The 10,422-nt window shown below is 42.2% G+C and overlaps 2 pseudogenes; one reads left to right on the top strand and one right to left on the bottom strand.

Moving 5' to 3' along the window:
- Positions 1 to 811: 811 nt before the first annotated feature.
- LOC103293852 (Y-box-binding protein 1-like) lies at positions 812 to 1,786 on the bottom strand (annotated as a pseudogene).
- Positions 1,787 to 6,979: 5,193 nt separating this feature from the next.
- On the top strand, positions 6,980 to 7,809 carry LOC103293789 (lysine-rich coiled-coil protein 1-like; annotated as a pseudogene).
- Positions 7,810 to 10,422: the final 2,613 nt, after the last annotated feature.

Genomic DNA, 10,422 nt, shown 5'->3' on the forward strand with positions numbered 1-10,422 from the left:
ACATCATAGCAATTGGTCGAACTCCTGGTCAAAATCTCAGTCAAACAATTTGCATATTAGGCTTTTCTTATATAGGATTAGAAATGTAGTTCTTAAAAATCTCAACTTGGCTAGATATCAAACCATTTAAAAACCATTGAGGATATATAGAGAAAAAGCTGGCTAAAAAACCGCCAAACATGTTTGTCCATTTGTCATTACCAAAAAGATGTATTTAGATCAAAATAATAAAAAGCCCAAGCTGCATAGATATTGCAGATAGTTTTAGTTATCTGGGTAACAGGCAAAAGCAAGGGCTTAAGGTCTTCAGCTCCAATATTTTGTTCATTTCTTATCGCTGGAATTTTAGGTCCATTAATTCTTTTTTTAAAATTTCTTTATTGATTATGGTATCACATAATTGTCCTCATCCCCCTATTCCCTTCCCAAACCCCTCCCCACGTATGCCCCCACCACCCTGTTGTCCATGACCACTGGTTAGGCTTATATGCATGCATACAAGTCCTTTGGTTGATCTCTCCCCCTTTTCCCCACTCTCCCCTGCCTTCCCTCTGAGGTTCGACAGTCTGATCGATGCTTCCCTGTCACTGGGTCTGTTCTTGTTCATCAGTTTATGTTGTTCATTATTTCCCTTAGATGCGTGAGATTATATGATACAAGAAATACACTTATAAGAACCGAAAATGAGACAAGCCATAATGGTTATGCTGAGAGGCAAATGAATCAGTCTGTAGTTAGTTTCTTTCTGGGAGGTCCATTAATTCTTATTGGGTGACTTAATCAAATAATAGTAGAGATGGTAAACTGGCATTTACTCAGCCCCACCCTGCTCAGCCTTGGGAGAAAACCAATCCTCAGCTGGTGGATGGGCTGCTTTTGTCTTTGCCATCTTGTGGTGTAAAGTTTTCAGGCATCTGCATAAGTACTGACGTTGAAGTGGCTGCTGAACTTGGGTCTACTCCCCTTGACTTTCCTTAGTGTCTGCACTGCCGTCCTCTCTAGGCTGTCTTCAGCAAGGTGGGCCCCTGCAGAATGGTAGTCTATATCAAGATACATATTCTATCTTAATGATCTACCTCGCCCCCCTGCACCTGGTTGTCAGTACCTCCCACCCTTTCTTGCACAAGAGGATTGACATATTGTGGTGATGCCCATAGGGTCTCCACATGTAGTTAGGCTGATGTTGTGGCCTGCAGTGAGGCCAGAACTGTTGGATCTGCCTTTAGGAGTACTCTGCTATCCCTCATTCTTGCCCCTATTCTCACTGCTCTGGTCATTCTTCTGGTAATTGCACAGAGGACCCATACCACATGCATGGCATCTATAATGGTTACCTTCTGCTGCTTACTGACTGCCTTGCACTGGAAATCCACCATGAACCGCAACATTTGCTGCCTCTGCACCCTTTTCTCCTTCAACAACATCAAACTCCACCGTCTCTCTGCTTCCTACATTGTGCAGGTACTTCCTGGGGTTACTTATGCAGTCTAGTCTTTAGCTAAAGTTTAGCAGGTTTGCTGAATGCAAAGCTAGTATTTCTTAAATGATGTTTTTGTATGTTAGGCACTAACAGAAAAAAATTATAAAAAACATTTTATAGTAGCATCAAAAAATATCAAGTACCTAGGAATTCAACTTTCTTGCATTAAGGTGCTAATAAAGAGTTTTGCAAAAATATACATGTATAGCAATCTCTATGCATCAGATCTTCAAATGAAATTTGAGATAATTAACATCTTTATAATAATATTGTCTTCTAATCTATGAATTCAACATACCTCTCCATCTATTTAAGTCGTATTCAATGTCCTTTAATAAAAGTAGAGTTTTTCTTGTAGAAATCTTGCTCTTCTTAGATATTTCCTAGGTACTTGACTTTTTTTGATGTTATACAGAATATTAAAAAGACATGTACTCAAGGGTCATGATTTAATACAATGCATAATTTTCCTACTTAATGAAGGACATTCTTAAATGGAACTGGCATGTTTTAAACTGTGGTACATTGTGGTGAATACAACAATGACTTCTAGTACCATCTGTTGCCAATGCCAGGATTCTCATTTAGACAGTTGTGACCTCATGAATTCCTAAAAAGGTCATGGAGATTCCTTGGAGCAGCAGACTACACTGCTATGGAAGATGCATGCCCCCGGGTACCAGTAACGTCTATAGATATATTTTCAGAGCATTGCTTATAGTAGTCCCAAAATAGACATAACCCCAAAGTCCTTCAACTGTAAAATGAATAATAAACTATATTCATTAGTGTAATACTATAGCATTGAAAATGAAATACCTATAGCTACATGAAACAGTTTGCCACACCCAAGGCACCCACACTGGTAGCAGGTGGAGGATGCATGTGAGAGCTCAGGGATTGAGAAAGAGAATGGGTTTTAATCACCTTAGAACCTGGCAAGAGCCAAGGTTCCAGCAACAGAGATTTGGATTTCCATTTCCTTGGGCCTGGGGAGAAAATGGAAATTTTCTCATTTTCAGAGAGGTGGAGGAAACTTAGCCAACAGAAGGCCATGAACCTGCTGGGAAGAGGTTCTAACTGCCTGTTTTGTGTAGGTCTAAAAAGGGATCTGCCTGATCCTTGAACTAGTGATTCAGAGGTTCTGGGATCAGCACTAATGGAATTTCACCAAGCACCATCTATGGATTGACTAAGAAAGAAATATCCTCCTCACACCTGAAAAGAAGAGTAGTACTTGCCAGTTCAATCACAGCTGTTTTGAAAAAAGCTGAAATTATGGTGTTCCACCACATATCAATGTGCCACCACGCATAGCAGCCTGCCCTATCTGGGGCTCTACTTAATGATATGATCACTGAAGTATCCAGGGGGATATGAACTAAGGTCTGAAATTTACTTTGAAATGCATAAAAAACTAAGTAGATGTTATGGGTTGAATTAGACCTCATCAAAATCCACATGTTAAAGCCCCTCTGAAGTGACCTTACCTGAAGACAGGGTCATTACAGAGCTCATACACTTAAAATCAGGTTATCAGGGTGGGTGAAATCCGGTATGACAGATGTCCTCATGAAGGGGACAAATTTGGACACAGACACACATGAAGGATGTGAATGTGAAGAGGCACAGGGAGAAGACAGCCATCTACAAGCCATGGAGAGAGGCCTGGAACAGGTCCTTTCCTCACAACCCTTACAGGAACCAATTATGTTGACACCTTGACCTCAGACTTCCAGCCTCCAGAGCTGTGAGACAATACGTATCTGTAGTTTAAGCATCAACAAATGTTCACTTAGAACAAAGAAAAGTCAACTTTGTTACAAATAGCAGTTCAATTCCTAGAAATCCAATGACTAGATAATTCCACAGAAAATATCAAATGAGCAATCTCCACAGTAACAATAGCAGTTAACACACAGCACATCTCTACATGATGACTTGGAAATTCCACTTTGGAGACACTGTCTTATAAAAATAATGCCAATGTATAAATATATATGTGCTTATTTCACTTTTGGTTGTAATGACATAAAATTAGAACACACCTGACTGTCCACCTCAAGACACATCATACTTAAAATGCCAAAGGTCAGAGACAAAAAGAGAAGTTTAAAAGAAGCAAGAGAAAAGCAGTTAGTTAGCTACAAGGGAGCTTCCATAAGATTGTCAGTGGATTTTTCAACTTGGCAGGTCAGAATGGACTGGCAAGAAATGTACAAAGTGATGAAGAGCAAGGACCTACAACCAAGATTACTCTACCCAGCAAAGCTATCATTTAAAATTGAAGGTCAGATAAAGAACTTCCCAGACAAGAAAAACCTAAAGAAGTTCATCACCACCAAACCAGTATCACATGAAATGTTAACAGGTCTTCTTTAAGAAGAAAAAGGAGAAGAGAAAAGATAAAAAATATGAACAATGAAAAGGCAATAAATACATATCTACCAGCAATGAATCTAAAAAACAAATAATCAGAACAGAAACAGACTCATAGATATAGAGAATATTTTGATAGTAGCCAGATAGGGATGGTAAAAAAAGGTGAAGGGATTACGAAGTACAAATTGGTAGTTACAGAATAGTGATGGGGATATAAAGTACAGCATAGGGAATATAGTCAATAATATTGTAGTAACTATGTATGGTGTCAGATCGATATAAGATTTATTAGCATGATCAGTTAGCAAGTTATATAATGTCTAACCACTGGATTGTACACCTGAAGTTCATATAATATTGTATGTCAACTGTAATTGAAAAATAAAAAATAATTTAAAGTAAAAAAAAAAAACACATACAAAAAAAAAAAAAAGAAAGAAAGAAACAAGGAAGGAACCTAGAGTCAGGCCAGGAAGGCAAAGTGAAGGAATGAAATGTGCTCACTAGTTCCTCCTGACAGATGACCAACAGTGGGAATGAGAACAGAACTGGGGTTCAGTATGGTGAAGAAACTGGGATTAGTTCATTAAAAATCCTGATCTTAGAGGGCCAGGAGAACAAGAAACAGCAGGTGGGTGTGCAAATATGAAGATTCCAGAATCAGAATAGCCTGGGTTTGAAAATTCTGGCTGTTTTACTACCTGTGAGGGTGGGCAGATGCCTCATTCTATCTTGTCTTGTCAAATGGAAATAATGATCTTCACCTTCTAGGTTTGATGAAAGGAGCAAAGGAATGATGTATATAAAATATATACTGTAGATGCTCAACAGTGACAAGTGTTATTATTAGCATCTCTGTGTACATATACCCATTCACAGCAGGTGCTCAGCAACAATGACCATCATCATTAGTGCAGTGTTTTTCTAGTTTTCCCTGGAGATGAAAAGGGAGAGAGAAGCTTGCTTCTGCCCTCTTTGCTTTCTGTCCCACAAACCCTTGTGCTTAATCTTTTATTGTTTCTGCATGCAGCTGAGAAATGCATCCCTTAGACAGCTCAAATGGCAGGAAGCCAGGGAAAGAACCCATCACAACAGTGTCCTGATAATAACTAATCTTGATTCACATATGCATCTGACTCAAGTGTGCACTGTGCCAATGGAGACATCAGGATCTGGGAACCAAGTTTCAGCATCTGGTCCAGAGTTAGATTGTGGTGTGTGTGTGTGTGTGTGTGTGTGTGTGTGTGTGTGTGAGAGAGAGAGAGAGAGAGAGAGAGAGAGAGAGAGAGAGAGAGAGAAATGCCGTGGTTACTGTGGCTATTGCTCATTTAATATTTTCTGTGGAATTATCTAGTCATTGAATTTCTAGGAATTGAGCTGCTATTTGTAACTAAGTTGACTTTTCTTTGTTCTGAATGAACATTTTTTAATGCTCTCTTTCCCTCCTAACATTTTTTCAAAATTTCAAATATACACCAAAGTTGAAAGAATTTTACAGTGAACACCCATAAGTTCAGCACCTCAATTCTACCTCTCATCAACATTTTACTATACTTATTTTTATTATGTATCATCTATCTATCTAAACCTCTAATCATTCATCAACCCAACTGCATTAGTTTCCCAGGACTGCTGCAGCAAAGTACCACAGACCAGGTGGCTTAAACCATAGACATGCACTGTCTCACAGCTCTGGAGGCTGGAAGTCCGAGATCAAAGAGTCAGCAGGGTTGGTTCCTGTGAAGGCTGTGAAGGAAGGACCTGTTCCAGGCCTTTCTCCGTGGCTTGTAGATGGCTGTCTTCTCCCTGGGCTTCTTCACATTGTCATCTTACATGTATGTCTATGCCCAAATTTCCCTCATTTAAAAAAAAAGTGTATTTTTACTGATTTCAGAGAGGAAGGGGGAGAGAGAGCTAGAAACATAAATGATAACAGACCTCATTCACACCCCACACTGGAGATCAAGCCCACAACCCAGGCATATGCCCTGACCAGGTGTTAAACCTTGACTTCCTAGTTCATAAGTCGACACTCAACCACTGAGCCATGCTGGCTGGGCCAAATTTTCTTCTTTTATAAAGACACCAATCATATTGGATTTGCCCCGCCCGCCCTGCTCCCTCACCACCAATGACCTGATTTTAACTGTATGACCTCTGTAATGACTCTGTCTTCAGATATTGTCACTTCGAAGGGACTTGTAACATGTGGATTTTGGTGGGATATAACTCAACCCATAGCATCTACTTATGTTTTGATGCATTTCAAAGTAAATTTCAGACCTTAGTTCACATCCCCCTGGATACTTCAGTGACCATATCATTAAGTAGAGCTCTATATCTGTTTATAGCTTTTTAATGTAAAATTTGCATATAATAAAATATTCAAATAAAGGGGACAGAAAGTGGGAGAGAAGGCTGGTTTGTTTCACACATAGGTAGAGTTAAGAAGGAGGCAATATCATGATATTCAAAATGTTATTCACGAAAATCAAAGTGATGATCCTCGGGTTCATGTAGTTCAGTCCTAGAGGCATTTACATCAGACACCAGCTCTGAGAGGCTGTATGGCTGCTGTCATCCACTTGTATCCCACAGGCTGACCTGGTTGGATGGGTTAAGCAGCAGGGGAGGGTAGAGCCTGGGAATCAGAATGGTTGTTTGTGGATCCCCTCATCTATAGGATGAGCTACCCTAACCACCCCAGAAAGAAGAAAGCCTCCTGTATTTTAAAGACCCTTGAAACCCTTTCCCTACTGCTTGCCACCCTGTCTCTTTCAAAAGGACAACTTTATGGCTCACATGCTCACAGTCTTTATGGTCAGAGAAGTCTTCCCTGGATCATGGTGTCAGCGACAGCCAGTCAGCTGCTGCTGGTAGCAGCAACTTCCCCTCAGGAATCCTGGTCTCCGCCTCCAACTCCCACCAGGCCTGCTCAGTGGTGGAGCTGTCGTCCCTGCCTCTCTGTCACCTCCACCTGGACCTACCCCCTGGCCAGAGGCTTGGCAGGGAGAGCAACAGTAGTTGTAGATGCAGGCCCCTGCCCCTCAAAGGCTCCCCAGTTGTTGCACAGTCTCACTGTTTGGGGAAAGTTTATGCTAGAAAACTAAAGGCAATTAATGTGTGCATATGATCAGATTTCTCCACCAAGTTCTCAGCCTGATAAGGAAAATCCCTTGTTGTCAACCTAATGGAGCATTCAAAGAAGACATCTGACTCTTTTCAAAATGAACTTGAAGATTATATCAAAGTGCAGAGACTTAGAACCAAAGACTTGTTTCAGACAGATGAGAGAGGACTATTTGGAAACCTGTAGGTACAAAGAAGAGGTTGATTTCAGACCCAGGTACAGAATGTTTGATCAAAGACTCCCAACTGAAACCATCCAGACCCACCCAAGACCGTGCAATATTTCACAAACAGTGGAAAACCAGTTACCTCAGTGCCTACCAGCTCATGACAGCAGGCTGAGACTAGACTCCCTGAGCTACTGTCAATTCAACAGGCACTGTTTCTCAGAAAAACCAGCACCCCAGAACTGTAGTCAGCAAGAGTATAATTACAGCTCATACATTATAGAATCTAGAGTTTGCAAGCACCTCTCAGAAAACAGTACCAGTGCCCATAAAGCCAGTCACAGATGGATACAGCAGAAGAGAAAACAGCACCCAGAAGAAGGCAGCGAGAAATCAGAGGAAAAGCAGCCCAAGCATAAGAGGAAAGCAGGTTGTGATGAAATAGATTTAGACAAACACAAGAGCACCCAAAACAGCAAACAGAGGTAGAAACAGGATTAGAACAAAAAGCTTAAGAATTGAAGGGAGAGAAAAAGACGAGATGTAGCCTCTAAGAAAGAGGCTCAGACGGGTAGAAAAGAGAAAAAGGAACAAGGCAACGAAAGGGCAGAGGAGGAAATGCTCTGGGACCAGTCTATCCTGGGCTTTTGAAGCTCTTGAGTTGATTCTCCTGAGGTTAAACTGAAAAATCATTGAGGCGCCTGGTTTTATGATGTTCATGTTCATGGCACTTTTCTCATGGAAACAGGCACTTTCACTTCTAACAAAGGCCAGGGGAACAGGGAGTATTTAGGCCTTGGCCGGGCAGCTCAGTTGGTTGGAATGTGGTCTCAATAAGCCAAGCTTTCAGGTTCCATCCCTGGTCAGGGCACATACAGGAAGCAACCAATGAATGCACAAATAGGTACAGCAACAAATCGATGTTTCTCTCTCTCTCTCTCTCTCTCTCTCTCTCTCTCTCTCTCTCTCTTTCTCTCTCTCTCTCTCTTCCTCTCTCAAATTAATTAATTAGTTAATTAATTAATTTTTAAAAAAGAAAGTCTTCTCTGAAATTCACTGGCCATTGTACTGCTCTGTTAAACTCTCTTTCCTTGATAGGAGCAGGAAACAGGAAGGCACCCTTCTCTGAATAAAGCACTCCTAACAGGACTGCAGGACACCTCTTCAGCCTTCCATGTAAAAGTCCCAACCTCAGAGGGTGCCTAACAGTTCTGCCCTAAACACGAGCAAGTGGCCTGTCCTGCCCCAGCCTTACCCTACACTTCCATACACTACCTCCACAGAAATGACAGAGGAGGGAGAACAGACAGCATCTGCTGCAGGACTCAAGTTTGGGGACGTGCCTCCTGCTCCTGTCATCGCCTATTACCTTTAAGTCTGTTACTAGCCACAGTGTCCTTGGAGGGTGGTTATTGAAAGCATCCCTCTCTTTGAAAGCCGCCAGCTCTTTAGGCTGAGCCACTTCCCTCCCATTACCCAATGCTGAAGTTGAAGTTAGGTTGGTTTTATGTCCATTGGAGAATTCTCACTCCACAGCTTTACCATTCAAGGCTGCTGCCCTGGGTTGGCCCTTCCCATTATGTCTATTGCATAACAAGCTCCTTTGTTCCTGGCTAAGTGTCAATATTACTCAAACGTGACATCGTTCCCTCTGTTCTCCTCCGGACACGTCAGCGTCAGCCTTTCCATACCACCCCACCATGCAAACCAAATCAGCAGGAGCCTGCTGGAAATTGATTCATGATGCTGGAGAAACTTGCTCTGGATGCTAAAGAAATGCCTATTATTGGCACCTTCTCTTGACTGTTTCAATATTGCTGAAGGCCCTGTTGCTTTGTCAGCCACACAAGTAATGAGCTGTTACACATTACCTACTTCTGCCAATTGCATGGTCATTTCTGGACTCACTTAAGTTTCCCTGGAGCTATAGATTGCCAAGCTAGGAGTAACCTGAAGAGGTCATTGAGTCTACCCTCCTCCAACTTCCTGGCTAACTGAACCACCTATCTATCTACTGTCCAAGAGAAGGGGGCACCTATTATCCCTTCAATCCTCATAAGATCCCCAATGAATGAGGTGTTCCATTCCCATTTCACAGATCTAAAAAGAATGTTTGAAAGGAACACAAGGCTAGTAAATGGTGCACTGGCTAGGAATCCAGATTTAGGACTAATTTTATTCCCCCAGACTAGCCCTGAAGATTTAGAGAAAACAGTTCAAGATCATCTTCTCTTCCTCTGCTTTTCAGCTACCCTTGACAAAGAGGAATAGGGCTTGAACAGGGAGATTTGGTCACAGAAACAACCAGAATCTCAAGTCTTACCTCTGTGGAGCAAAAAGGGAAGGGGGCTGGGAGCTGGGGAGTAAGCATGACTGATTTGAGCTAGCAGAAAATCCTCAAGACTGTGTTGAGAGCACAGTCCCTGAAGCCAGGGCTTTTCTTCACTACCCTCCATGGGAAAGGAAAAGAGAGGCACTGTGATGTGCAGACTCACTGGTCCCCAGCCCGAGCTGCAGTATCCCATCAAGGTCTTTCCTGATAGAGCGGCCGCCAGGCTGTGGAGCCTGGGTTACAGGTGGGGGACAGCAGGACTCCCTTGGAGAAGTCGCTGGATGCCCCCAGGACTGTGCCCATCCTTTGCCTGCCTCTCTCTGTGAGACAAGGCTCTCTGAGTTTGCGGAGCAGGGCCTCTTTCCTAAGGCGGAGGATAGGGGGGTAACCTCCCCCATTTTGATTCCCAACTCCCAAACATCCCTGCTAATGCCTTATGGGACATTTGGATTTGGGGGTGGGCTTGGCTGTGTCTTAGTCCATTCAGGATGCTATAACAGAATACCACAGACTGGGTGGCTTATCAACAACAGAAATTTATTTCTTACAGTTCTAGAGACTATAAGTTTAAGACTATAGTGCCTTTTTGTTGGGTTCTGGTGAGAGCTTACTCCCAGATTTCAGATAGCCAACTTTTTCTATCCTCGTGTGTCAGAAAGAGAGAGAGGAAGCAAGTTCTCTACTGACTCTTAAAAGGACACTAATCCCATTCAGGAGGAATCCACCCTCATGAGTTCATTTAATCCTAACTACCTCCCCAAACCCCCACCTTCTAATATCATCACATTGGGCGGAAGGGGTTCAACACTGAATTTGGGGAGAGCACAAATATTCGGTCTACCACAGCTAGAAGGTTTTTTACTTTCCTTTTGTGTTTTCTGCTTGCCACAAGAGCTATTCCCATAGCCAGGCTCTCTCATTGTGTTTGGAGA

Source organism: Eptesicus fuscus, chromosome 13, assembly GCF_027574615.1.
Source record: "Eptesicus fuscus isolate TK198812 chromosome 13, DD_ASM_mEF_20220401, whole genome shotgun sequence".
Lineage (NCBI taxonomy): Eukaryota > Metazoa > Chordata > Mammalia > Chiroptera > Vespertilionidae > Eptesicus > Eptesicus fuscus.